The sequence below is a fragment of the Fukomys damarensis genome, unplaced genomic scaffold (assembly GCF_012274545.1).
Source record: "Fukomys damarensis isolate Sample0158 unplaced genomic scaffold, DMR_v1.0_HiC HiC_scaffold_31, whole genome shotgun sequence".
Lineage (NCBI taxonomy): Eukaryota > Metazoa > Chordata > Mammalia > Rodentia > Bathyergidae > Fukomys > Fukomys damarensis.
The window spans coordinates 122843-134241 of record NW_022900943.1 but is presented as its reverse complement, the minus strand read 5'-3'; the positions used below and the strand labels follow the sequence as shown (position 1 = coordinate 134241).

At 46.6% G+C, this 11399-nt stretch overlaps 1 long non-coding RNA gene across 1 annotated transcript; it reads left to right on the top strand.

The window, feature by feature from the left end:
• The first annotated feature begins 3202 nt into the window (after positions 1–3202).
• On the top strand, positions 3203–6455 carry LOC104855002. Its single transcript, XR_778281.1, has 3 exons — positions 3203–3307; positions 5769–5942; positions 6326–6455. It is a non-coding gene; the product is annotated as an uncharacterized LOC104855002 (long non-coding RNA).
• The last annotated feature ends 4944 nt before the right edge of the window (positions 6456–11399 follow it).

The following is an 11399-nucleotide window of genomic DNA, read 5'->3' as shown; positions in this document are numbered from 1 at the left end:
GAGTCCATGAGCAGTGTCCTGTCATCAAGCTAGGCAAGGCAGATTCAGCCTGGGCCTAAAGATGCACTGAAGATCAGGTGAATGCCGCACAGTAGGAGTGAGGGCTCTCTGTGCTCATCCCAGGACCTCTTTGGCACACAGGAGTCCAAAGCATGGCCATGCAGGATCAAGACCTCCCTCTCCACTACATTTGGTTTTGCTACTTGCTATCCATGGCAGCTTGGGCTGACTGGACGACTAGGCCCTGCTCAGTTCTCCACACATTGGAGTCTGAAGGGAACACAAGCTGACTGACTCCTGAACGATTCCTTTGCAGGTGTTCAGCATCAGGCTGGTGTTGTTTTGAGCACACTGCAGCAGCAATGCCCACTAAACGGTCTGCCTGGGGCAACCCTGCATGATCGGCTGCTCATCATTTGGATGGCTGTCCGGAACCTGTCGTGCTTCATGCAGAATGATAGGAGTGAGTGCTCCCTGTGCTGCTAAACAATTCTAGCCCCTTTGCTTGGGGCAGGTCTTCTGAATCCAGGCTGAGGTGTGGGCAAGGCATGGCTCCATTGGGTGCATTCACCATGCTGCATCACTGCTTGGATCAACGCTTGGCCAAGCCGTGCTCATTTATCCACAGAGTTCTCTCCCAAGGCATGTTGGCTCCCTGACACAATAACCATTCCTTTTCAGATGGGTGTATGCATGCAGTTGAGAGGGAGCCCTCTGCCTGAATAATTGAGCCTTCAGAGTCTCCTTGAGGGAGTCCGGGATGACAGGGAATGCCCTTCATGCTAGTGGACAGCTCAAAGGTGCACTGCAAGGAGCAAAACGCCAGGTGGTTCTCACAATGCGTCGAACGGCAATGTACTACATGTATCACTGCAAATCAGCCGTATGAGTGCAGGTCACTTAGTTGCGGTCTGTACCTCCACGGTACAGGGCTTGAACTGCAGGGGCCTGGCGGTCTCACATTGTGGTGAGGATATCCTCACATTTCTCCTACCCTCAATTTATTTACAAGCTGATGTGTCTGCAATTCTGGTTAGAACCCATGCTTCCCCTGTTTGATTGTGGGAGAAGGGCAGGCTCCGTGCTTGGCTGAACAATTCACATAGTGGCCCTGGCTCCTGACTCTGCAAGATCGGGCTCACGGCCTCTTGTACAACCACTCTCCAAACCTCTGGATGATTGTTAGTCGCAGGGTGTGGTCCCTGAATGTTTAACCAGCCTGAAATGTTCCACTGTACAAAAGTCAGGTCTGCAGGAGCTCGTGGTGTGCCTGACTGGCCTGCTCAACTCCGCTGCATTTCTGTCGGCTACAGGACATTCTCACTGCATGGCAAAAGATTCCCGAACCATGTCCCTGGGGGAGCCAGTGGCGAGGGCTGGTCCCTGTGTGGCTAACTCCTCCCCCAAGTTTGTGACATGCAGAAAGGTATGCATGATGACTCTCCCCGCTCTTACGGGGTCCTCGCAATTCTGAAATAAGTAGCTTAGCTTGAATGCAGGGTCACTGCATCTTGGTTGGGCACTTGAACCTTCTGCTATTGGATGTCTCGGGCAAGGGCCTTCTTCAGTTCCTGGGCCCCACTCCTGTGTTCACTAGGGGCCGGCAGGGACAATGGTGTGCTCCCTGTGCATCTCAAGGTTCCTCAGGGCAGCCCTGCCTATGAGTTGCGCCAAGAGCAGACTTGCTGCCTGCTTACTACTCCTCACCAGACCTCTGTAGGACCTTTCTGGGATGAAAGCAATTTTTCCATGCCTTCTGATCATTGAATCATCCACCAGGTGTCGCGCAGGAACAGGGCGAGCTCCGGGTTGGCTGAGCAGTCCTCAGAGGACTGCTCCATAGGTGGCAGAGTGATGACATGTGGGCTGCATTGCTTACCAGTCCATGAGCAGTGCACTGTCGTCAAGCTAGGCAGGGCAGATTCAGCCTGGGCCTAAAGATGCACTGAAGATCAGGCGAATGCATCACAGTCGGAGTGAGGGGTCTCTGTGCTCTTTCCAGGACCTCTGTGGCCCGCGGGATTCCAAAGCATGGCCATGCAGGTTCAAGGCCTGACTCTCCACTGCATTTGGTTTTGCTACTTCCTATCCACGGCAGCTCAGGCTGATTGGATGGCTAGGCTCTACTCAGTTCTCCACACGTTGTAGTCTTAACTGTACGCAGGCTCACTGACTAGTCAATGATTCCTTTGCAGGGGTTCGGCATCATCCTGGGGTTGTTTTGAGCACAGTGCAGCAGCAATGCCCCCTAAGCAGCCTGCCTGGGGCAGCCCCGCATGATCTGCTGTCCATCATTCGGTTGGCTGCCTGGAACCTGTCGTGCTTCATGCAGAATGACTGAAATGAGGGCTCCCTGTGCTGCTAAACAATTCTAGGCCCTTTGCTTGGGGCAGGTAGTGGGAATGCAGGCTGAGGTCTGGGCAAGGCATGGCTCCATTGGGGGAATGCTCCATGCTGCATCACCACTGGGATTAATGCTTGGCCAAGCCGTGCTCATTTTTCCACAAAGTTCTCTCCCAAGGGAGGTTGGCTCCCTGACACAATGACCATTCCTTTTCAGATGGGTGTATGCATGCAGTGGAGAGAAGGAACCCTCTGCTTGAATAATTGAGCCTCCAGAGTCTCCTGAGGGAGTCCAGGATGACAGGGAACTCCCTTTGTGTTAGTCGGCAGCTGAAAGGTGCACTGCAAGGAGCACAAAGCCAGGTGGTTCCTACAATGCGTCGAACGGGTATGTACTACATGTTTCACTGCAAGCCAGCCATATGAGTGCAGGTCATTTATTTGAGGTTTGTACCTCCACGGTCCAGGGCTTGAACTCCAGGGGTCTGGCGGTCTCACATTGTGGCAAGGAGATCCTCACATTTCTCCTACCTTCAATTTATTTACAAGCTGATGTGTCTGCAATTCTGGTTAGAAGCCCATGCTTTCCCTGTTTTATTGTGGGAGAAGGGCAGGCTCCGTGCATGGCTGAACAATTCCCATAGTGACCCTGGCTCATGGCTGTGCAAGATCTGGCTCACGACCTCTAGTACCACCACTCTCCAGACCTCTGTATGATTGTTCATCGCAGGGCATGGTCCCTGAATGCCGAAGCAGCCTGAAATGCTCCCCTATACAGAAGTCAGGTCTGCAGGAGCTCTTGATGTGCCTGACCGGCCTGCTAAAGTCTGCTGTATTTCTGTTGGCTTCAGGACCTTCTCACTGCATGGCAAGAGATTCCATAACCATGTCCCTGGAGGAGCCAGCGGTGAGGGCTGGTCGCCGTGAAGCTAACTACTCCCCCAAGTTTGTGACATGCAGTAAGGTATGTGTGATGACTCTCCCCTCTCTTATGGGGTCCTTGCCATTCCGAAGTAGGAACCTTAGCTTGAATGTAGGGTCACTGCATCTTGGTTGGGCACTCGAACTTTCTGCTATTGAATGTCTCAGACCCAGGCCTTCTTCTTCAGTTCCTGGGCTCCACTCCTGTGTTCACTAGGAGCCGGCCGGGACAATGGTGTGCTCCCTGTGCATCCTAAGGGTCCTTAGGGCAGCCCTGCTTAGGAGCTGCCCCCAGGACAGACTTGCTGCCTGCTTACTAGTCCTCACCAGACCTCTGTAGGACCTTTCGCAGACGAAAGCATTTTTTCCATGCCTTCCAATCCTTAACCCATCCACCAGGTGTCACGCAGGACCAGGGTGAGCCCCAGGTTGGCTGAGCAGTCCTCCAAGGACTGCTCCATAGGTGGCAGAGTGATGACATGTGGGCTGCATTGCTTACCAGTCCATGAGCAGTGTGCTGTCGTCAAGCTAGGCAGGGCTGATTCAGCCTGGGCCTAAAGATGCACTGAAGATCAGGTGAATGCTGCACAGTAGGAGTGAGGGATCTCTGCACTCTTCCCAGGATCTCTGTTGCCCTCAGGAATCCAAAGCATAGCCATGCAGTTTCAAGGCCTGGCTCTCCACTGCATTTGGTTTTGCCACTTGCTATCTACGGCAGGTCACGCTGACTGGACTGCTAGGCCTTGCTCAGTTCTCCACACATTGCAGTCTGAAGGGAACCCACGCTGACTGACTGGTAAAGGATTCCTTTGCAGGGGTCCAGCATAAGGGTGGGGTTGTTTTGATAACACTGCAGCAACAATGCCCCCTAAATGGTCTGCCTGGGGCAACCCTGCATGATCTGCTGCTCATCATTTGGCTGGCTGGCTGGAAGCTGTGGTGCTTCATGCAGAATGATAGGAGTGAGGGCTCCCTGTGTTGGTAAACAATTCTAGGCCCTTTGCTTGGGGCAGGTAGTGGGAATGCAGGCTGAGGTCTACGCAAGGCATGGCTCCATTGTGGGCATTCTCCATGCTGCATCACCACTGGGATTAATGCTTGGCCAAGCCGTGCTCATTTTCCACAGAGTTCTCTCCCAAGGCAGGTTGGCTCCCTGACACAATGACCATTCCTTTTCATATGGGTGTATGCATGCAATGGAGAGAAGGAACCCTCTGCCTGAATAATTGAGCCTCCAGAGTCTCCTGAGGGAGTCCGGGATAACAGGGAACTCCCTTCTTGCTAGTTGGCAGCTCAAATGTGCAGTGCAAGGAGCACAGCACCAGGTGGTTCTCACAGTGTGTCGAACGGGTATGTACTACATGTTTCACTGCATGCCAGCCATACGAGTGCAGATCGCTTAGTTGCGGTCTGTACCTCCACGGTCCATGACTTGAAGTCCAGGGACCTGGCGGTCTCATATTGTGGCGAGGAGATCCTCACATTTCTCCTACCTTCAATTTATTTACAAGCTGATGTGTCTGCAATTCTGGTTAGAACCCATGCTTCCCCTGTTTGATTGTGGGAGAAGTGCAGGCTCCATGCTTGGCTGAACAATTCACATAGTGGCCCTGGCTCATGGCTGTGAAAGATCTGGCTCACGGCCTCTTGTACAACCACTCTCCAGACCCCTGTATGATTGTTAGTCGCAGGTCTTTGTCTCTGAATGCCTAACCAGCCTGAAATGTTCCACTGTACAAAAGTCAGGTCTGCAAGAGCTCGTGCTGTGCCTGACTGGTGTGCTCAAGTCCGCTGCATTTCTGTCGGCTTCAGGACATTCTCACTGCATGGCAAGACATTTCCTAACTATGTCCCTCGAGGAGTGGGGGGCGAAGGCTGGTCCCTGTGCAGCTAACTACTCCCCCAAGTTTGTGACATGCAGAAAGGTATGCGTGATCACTCTCCCACCTCTTACGGGGTCCTCGCCATTGCGAAGAAGGCAGCTTAGCTTGAATGCAGGGTCACTGCATCTTGGTTGGGCACTCCAACCGTCTGCTATTGGATGTCTCGGGCAAGGGCCTTCTTCTTCAGTTCCTGGGCCCCACTCCTGTGTTCACTAGTGTCTGGCCGGGACAATGGTGTGCTCCCTGTGCATCCCAAGGGTCCTCCGGGGAGCCCTGGCTAGAAGTTGCGCTCAGGGAAGACATGCTGCCTCCTTACTACTCCTCTCCAGACCTCTATAGGACCTTTCTAGGTTGAAAGCATTTTTTCCATGCCTTGTGATCCTTAACCCATCCACCAGGTGTCGTGCAGGACCAGGGCGATCACCGATTTGGCTGAGCAATCCTCAGAGGACTGCTCCATAGGTGGCAGAGTGATGACATGTGGTCTGCATTGCTAACCAGTCCATGAGCAGTGCGTTGTCATCAAGCTAGGCAGGGCAGATTCAGCCTGGGCCTAAAGATGCACTGAAGATCGGGTGAATGCTGCACAGTAAGAGTGAGGGGTCTCTGTGGTCTTCCCAGGATCTCTGTGGCCCACGGGATTCCAAAGCGTGGCCATGCAGGTTCAAGGCCTGGCTCTCCACTGCATTTGGTTTTGCTACTTGCCATCCATGGAAGCTCGGGCTGACTGGACGACTAGGCCCTGCTCAGTTGTCTACACATTGGAGTCTGAAGGGAACACAGGCTGACTGACTGGTGAGTGATTCCTTTGCATGGATGTGGCATCATCCTGGGGTTGTTTTGAGCACAGTGCAGCAGCAATGCCCGCTAATCAGTCTGCGTGGGGCAACCCCGCATGATCTGCTGCTCATCATTCGGCTGGCTGGCTGGAACCTGTTGTGCTTCATGCAGAATGACAGGAATGAGGGCTCCCTGTGCTGCTAAACAATTCTAGGCCCTTTGCTTGGGGCAGGTAGTGGGAATGCAGGCTGAGGTCTGGGCAAGTCATGGCTCCATTGGGGGCATTCTCCATGCTGCATCACCCCTCGGATCAATGCTTGGCCAAGCCGTGCTCATTTTCCACAGAGTTCTCTCCCAAGGCAGGTTGGCTCCCTGACTCAAAAACCATTCCTTTTCAGATGGGTGTATGCATGCATTGGAGAGAAGGAGCCCTCTGCCTGAATAATTGAGCCTCCAGAGTCTCCTGAGGGAATCCGGGATGACAGGGAACTCCCTTCGTGTTAGTCGGCAGCTGAAAGGCACACTACAAGGAGCACAAAGCCAGGTGGTTCTCACAATGCATCGAACGGGTATGTACTACATGTTTCCCTGCATGCCAGCCATACGAGTGCAGGTCGCTTAGTTGGGGTCTGTACCTCAAAGGTCCAGGGCTTGAACTCCAGGGGCCTGGCCATCTCACATTGTGGCGAGGAGATCCTCACATTTCTCCAACCTTCAAATTATTTACAAGCTGATGTGTCTGCAATTCTGGTTAGAACCCCATGCTTCCCCTGTTTGATTGTGGGAGAAGGGCAGGCTCTGTGCATGGCAGAACAATTCACATAGTTGCCCTGGCTCATGACTGTGCAAGATCTGGCTCACGGCCTCTTGTACAACCACTCTCCAGACCTCTGTATGATTTTTATTCACATAGCTTGGTCTCTGAATGCCTACCCAGCCTGAAATGTTCCACTGTACAAAAGTCAGGTCTGTAGGAGTTCGTGGTGTGCCTGTCCGGCCTTTTCAAGTCCATTGACTTTCTGTCGACTTCACGACATTCTTATTGCATAGCAAAAGATTCCCTAACCTTGGCCCTGTAGGAGCCAGCAGTAGGGCTGGCTATCTGTGAAGCTAACTACTCCCCCAAGTTTGTGACATGCAGAAAGGTATGCATGATCACTCTCCCAGCTCTTCTGGGATCCTCGCCATTCGGAAGTAGGCAGCTTAGCTTCAATGCAGGTTCACTGCATCTTGGTTGGGCACTCGAACCTTCTGCTATTGCATGTCTCGGGCAAGGGCCTTCTTCTTCTTTTCCTGGGCCCCACTCCTGTGTTCACTAGGTGCCGGCTGGTACAAGGGTGTCCTCTCTCTGCTTCCCAAGGGTCCTTAGGTGAGCCTTGCCTAGAAGCTGCACCCAGGGCAGACTTGATGCCTGCTTACTACTCCATGCCAGACCTCTGTAGGTCCTTTCCAGGAGGAGTGTGGGGGACCAGCCCCCACTAGTCGAACAGTACCTGAAGGAGAGAGTGAGGATTGAAAAGGAAAGACACTCTAGGCAGAGTGGAGACAAAAGACTGTCTGCTTTAATTGAGGCAAACCTGGTTCTTTATACACACATTATTAGCACATTATCTTGTGTAGATACACAAGAAACATCTGCAGAAAGACATCACAAGAAAATGTTTAGACACCATAATATTTTACGATTCCTAAGGTCAAAAGGTATTCACATGCACTTTGGGCTGGAATGTGGCTTCATTAAGTTGATAGATTAGCTCCTTGTTAACCACTTCTAGTTTTCTGCATACTATTGTTAGGTGAGAGTTTCAGTTTCCCCACATTTCCTCCTTTTTTATTTTAATTAAAAGAAAACAGAACTTCATTCTGTTTCCACAGATAGACTGTGCCTGTCTTAGGCGAGGACCATCAGATGAAATTTCTTACCCGTCATCAAGTAATGGGATATTCCTCTTTCCCATACTCTGTCTTAGGTTGAATATTTCTCTATGGTCCTCTTACCTGTCTTTGACTACCAGCCTCTGTTTAATAAGGAGGATCTTTTGAATGAAGATGGAGACCATGAACTCGACTAGACACAGTAGTGATGGAAGAAATGAAAACTCTGGTCAAAACAGAAATGACCACACACCCAACACAGATTCCAATTCCAATTGCCAAAATGGGCCATAACAATTTATACCAATGATCAAAAGATGGAAAAACATTCTTAAGATGATCTAAGAAATTTTCAGCAATTTGAGCTGCATCATATTTTAAAGAAGGGGAATTTTGTAAATTTAAAATTTCTTGATGTAATTGAACAAGTTCAAGAGAAGTATTATAATCATTCCATATTCCCTGCAAATGCTTTTTTAATCTGAGACCAATCATATTGTGTTCTATTATAAGATTTTTGAGTAACACAAATCCATTTATACATAGCATGACAAGAAAGATGAGATTGAATCTGTAAACTCTGAATTTCTTCTCCCATAATATCAACTGTTTTATGAAGAGCATTTAATTTCTCTTCTAGTCTCTTATCTACATCATATTGGGTAACAAAAGTATGGGTAACATTCTGAGTGAGGGAATTAACAAACTGAGCTTCTTTTACTTCTTGGGTTAATGCCACAGCAGCCATAGTTGCTGAGGCTATAATAGTGACAAGAGCTATGACTCCAACAATAACCCATTCAATAAATCTTTTTTGTCTAGCTAAAGCCTTACTAATCATCTTAAGCACCTGCAATCCTTGTTCTTCATACCAGGTCTCATTAATGGATACAGGAATCATAACAAAGAGAGGTTGCCTTAAAACCATAAGAGACAAATTATTATCAGATACATTGGCGACACAGTTAGATAAAATACAATTAGAACAACTAACATTATATTCCTTATCATTTTCATGTATAATCTGTATATTTCCTATTAAAAGAACAAGAGAGCTTTCTTTTGTCCTTTGGCTTGAGATAACACAGTACTTATGGTATTTCGCATGTTAGAGGCCCCTTTGCCAAAAACAGCGAAACTAAGGTTAGTGACTTTGATATTTGGCCATAAACATATTTCTCCCAATGCAGCAGCAAGTTTCCAAATGTTGGTCTGAGGAAAACCTGAATCTCTCCACCAGAGTCCTTCAGATAAGCTTAAGTCTGTGGAATTTCCAAGTGATTAGTCCAAAAACTTTTGAGATGTGTCATTAAATAATCTTTCCTGAGGTATAGTAACATTGTCTCTTCCTCACACAGGGGAAGGGATTGCAGGGGCTCACCAGTTCCATTTTTGTCCTTTTTTTTTTTTCGGATAGAAGATGGTCACAATTTGCTTTTTGGAATGAAATTCCCACTTGTGCACTGAGACACATCCTGGAGTTCTCTCTTTCACTTCAGTGTTGGGGTCCCAATCCATTCTCCTCAGTGGAAACCCAGCTTCAAGCTGTTCAGGGATAGTGGTGGGTCTATAAATGTACCTGTAACCTTAAGTAGGTGGAGCAGAAGAGAAGGGAGAATACCTGGACCAAAAGGTTATTATCAGAAACAATATACTGGAAAACCTGCATGGTCAGACAATGTGAATACATTTTGTATACCAGAAAAGTAGCAGTAATAACTATTTATAATTATATGAAATCTTATGTCCTGTAATGTAGCTTTGTATCAACAGGATTTCCCCCCCTTTTTTTTTAAATAATATATTTTGAAGATAACCATCATAAACATGTTACAATAACGTATTCAGAATTCAGCCTTTTGATGATAACCAATATAAACATTTTAACAACATATTTAACAAGGCATATCTTTTTATAATGCTATGAAAATTATTTGGGTGGCTCCCATTAGTGAACAAAGATCAGAATAAATTTTCTGAGCAGCTGCTTCTTTATTTACCAACAGGATTGCACCCAAGCTTACAAGTTTATATTTAATTATCTTTAAATTTTTTACTTAACGTATAAAACCAGGGTGTAGAAATCAACAATCTACTTATATTTGATGTCATTTTGATCAAAAATATAATCAGACACTTTTGAACATTTAGACAGACAAACATATAAGACAATTTAAACTAGAGTGCACTCAGATGGTTTTGGCCAATTGAATTATAAAATCTTTTAGTTATGACTAGTCAAGACTTTTGCAGGTCAAAGTTAACAGAGATCTCATAGAATTAGGGTTAAAGGAATAAAAGCTGTTCTTGACTGTAAATATAAGCCTTTTATAATAAACTTGAAACCAACAAGCAAGGATATTTTTTTTTTAAATTAAATAATTTTTACATACCTTCTCTACATAGGCCTTTTGGTTTTGTATATCTTTCTTTACCTGTTTCTAATCAGACAAACACACAAAAACTCTTCATGTCAAAAGTATATCTCATATTTATAGCTTTCCTAATATTTTTCTGCCTCATTTACTATTAATTTTCTATAACAAACTTCAGCTTAAAGTATCCTTTTTCTGTTTTCAGGTTGTTACATTTTAAAATTTGACTGGCTGCCAATAGAACAATTAACCTTGTTACCTGTTTCTAATCAGACAAACACACAAAAACTCTTCATGTCAAAAGTATAACTCTTATTTATAGCTTTCCTAATATTTTTCTGCCTCATTTACTATTAATTTTCTATAACAAACTTCAGCTTAAAGTATCCTTTTTCTGTTTTCAGGTTGTTACATTTTAAAATTTGACTGGCTGCCAATAGAACAGTATTAACCTTGAGTTTTAGAAAAAAGCAAGTTAACCCTATAATCACAGTTTAAGAATTTGCAATGCAGAAGAAGTTTTACCAAAACTAAATCATTCTCATTAGCAGCTGATTGTCACAGAGCAGAAGTTTTGAGCCACTCCTAGACTGGAGTTGTTTTGAAATCTCTTTCTTAGTTATATGGAGTCCAGGGTCAGCTGCAGTCTGAGACCTCTTGGTATATCAAATAAAAGTTTTAATTCTCTGGTAGTTAATTTTAAATAAGGCCTTATCCAATTAATATTTCCCAACAATTTTTGAAAATCATTCAAAGTTTTCAAATTATCTTTTCAAATCCGTAACTTTTGGGTAATTATTTTTCGAGGATAAAGTTGATATGCCAAATATGAAAAAGGAGACTCCTGTTGAAATTTTTCCTAACTGTCCAGCAGCTGTTAATTTCTCACTAGTTAAGGGCCATTGATCAACCTAAACAGGTTTTTCATCTTTCCAGACAATTGGATCTGTATGGGGTGCAGGAAGGTCAATGACCCCTAGGGAAAATACCCCAGGCCTTGTGTAGGAGGATGGGTTGTCGGAGTCACAGGAGATTGAATTCCTTGACCTTCCTTTCCTAAACCAACATTAGGCAAGAATCCTTGATCAAACATTTGATTGGAAACCTTTTGATTAGGGCTATACAAATAAACTCCCATCTGTTGCATGACATCTTTTCCCCATAAATTAACCGGGAGGCCAGGAATAACGTAAGGCTGAAAAGTCCCACAGTGTCCTTCAAA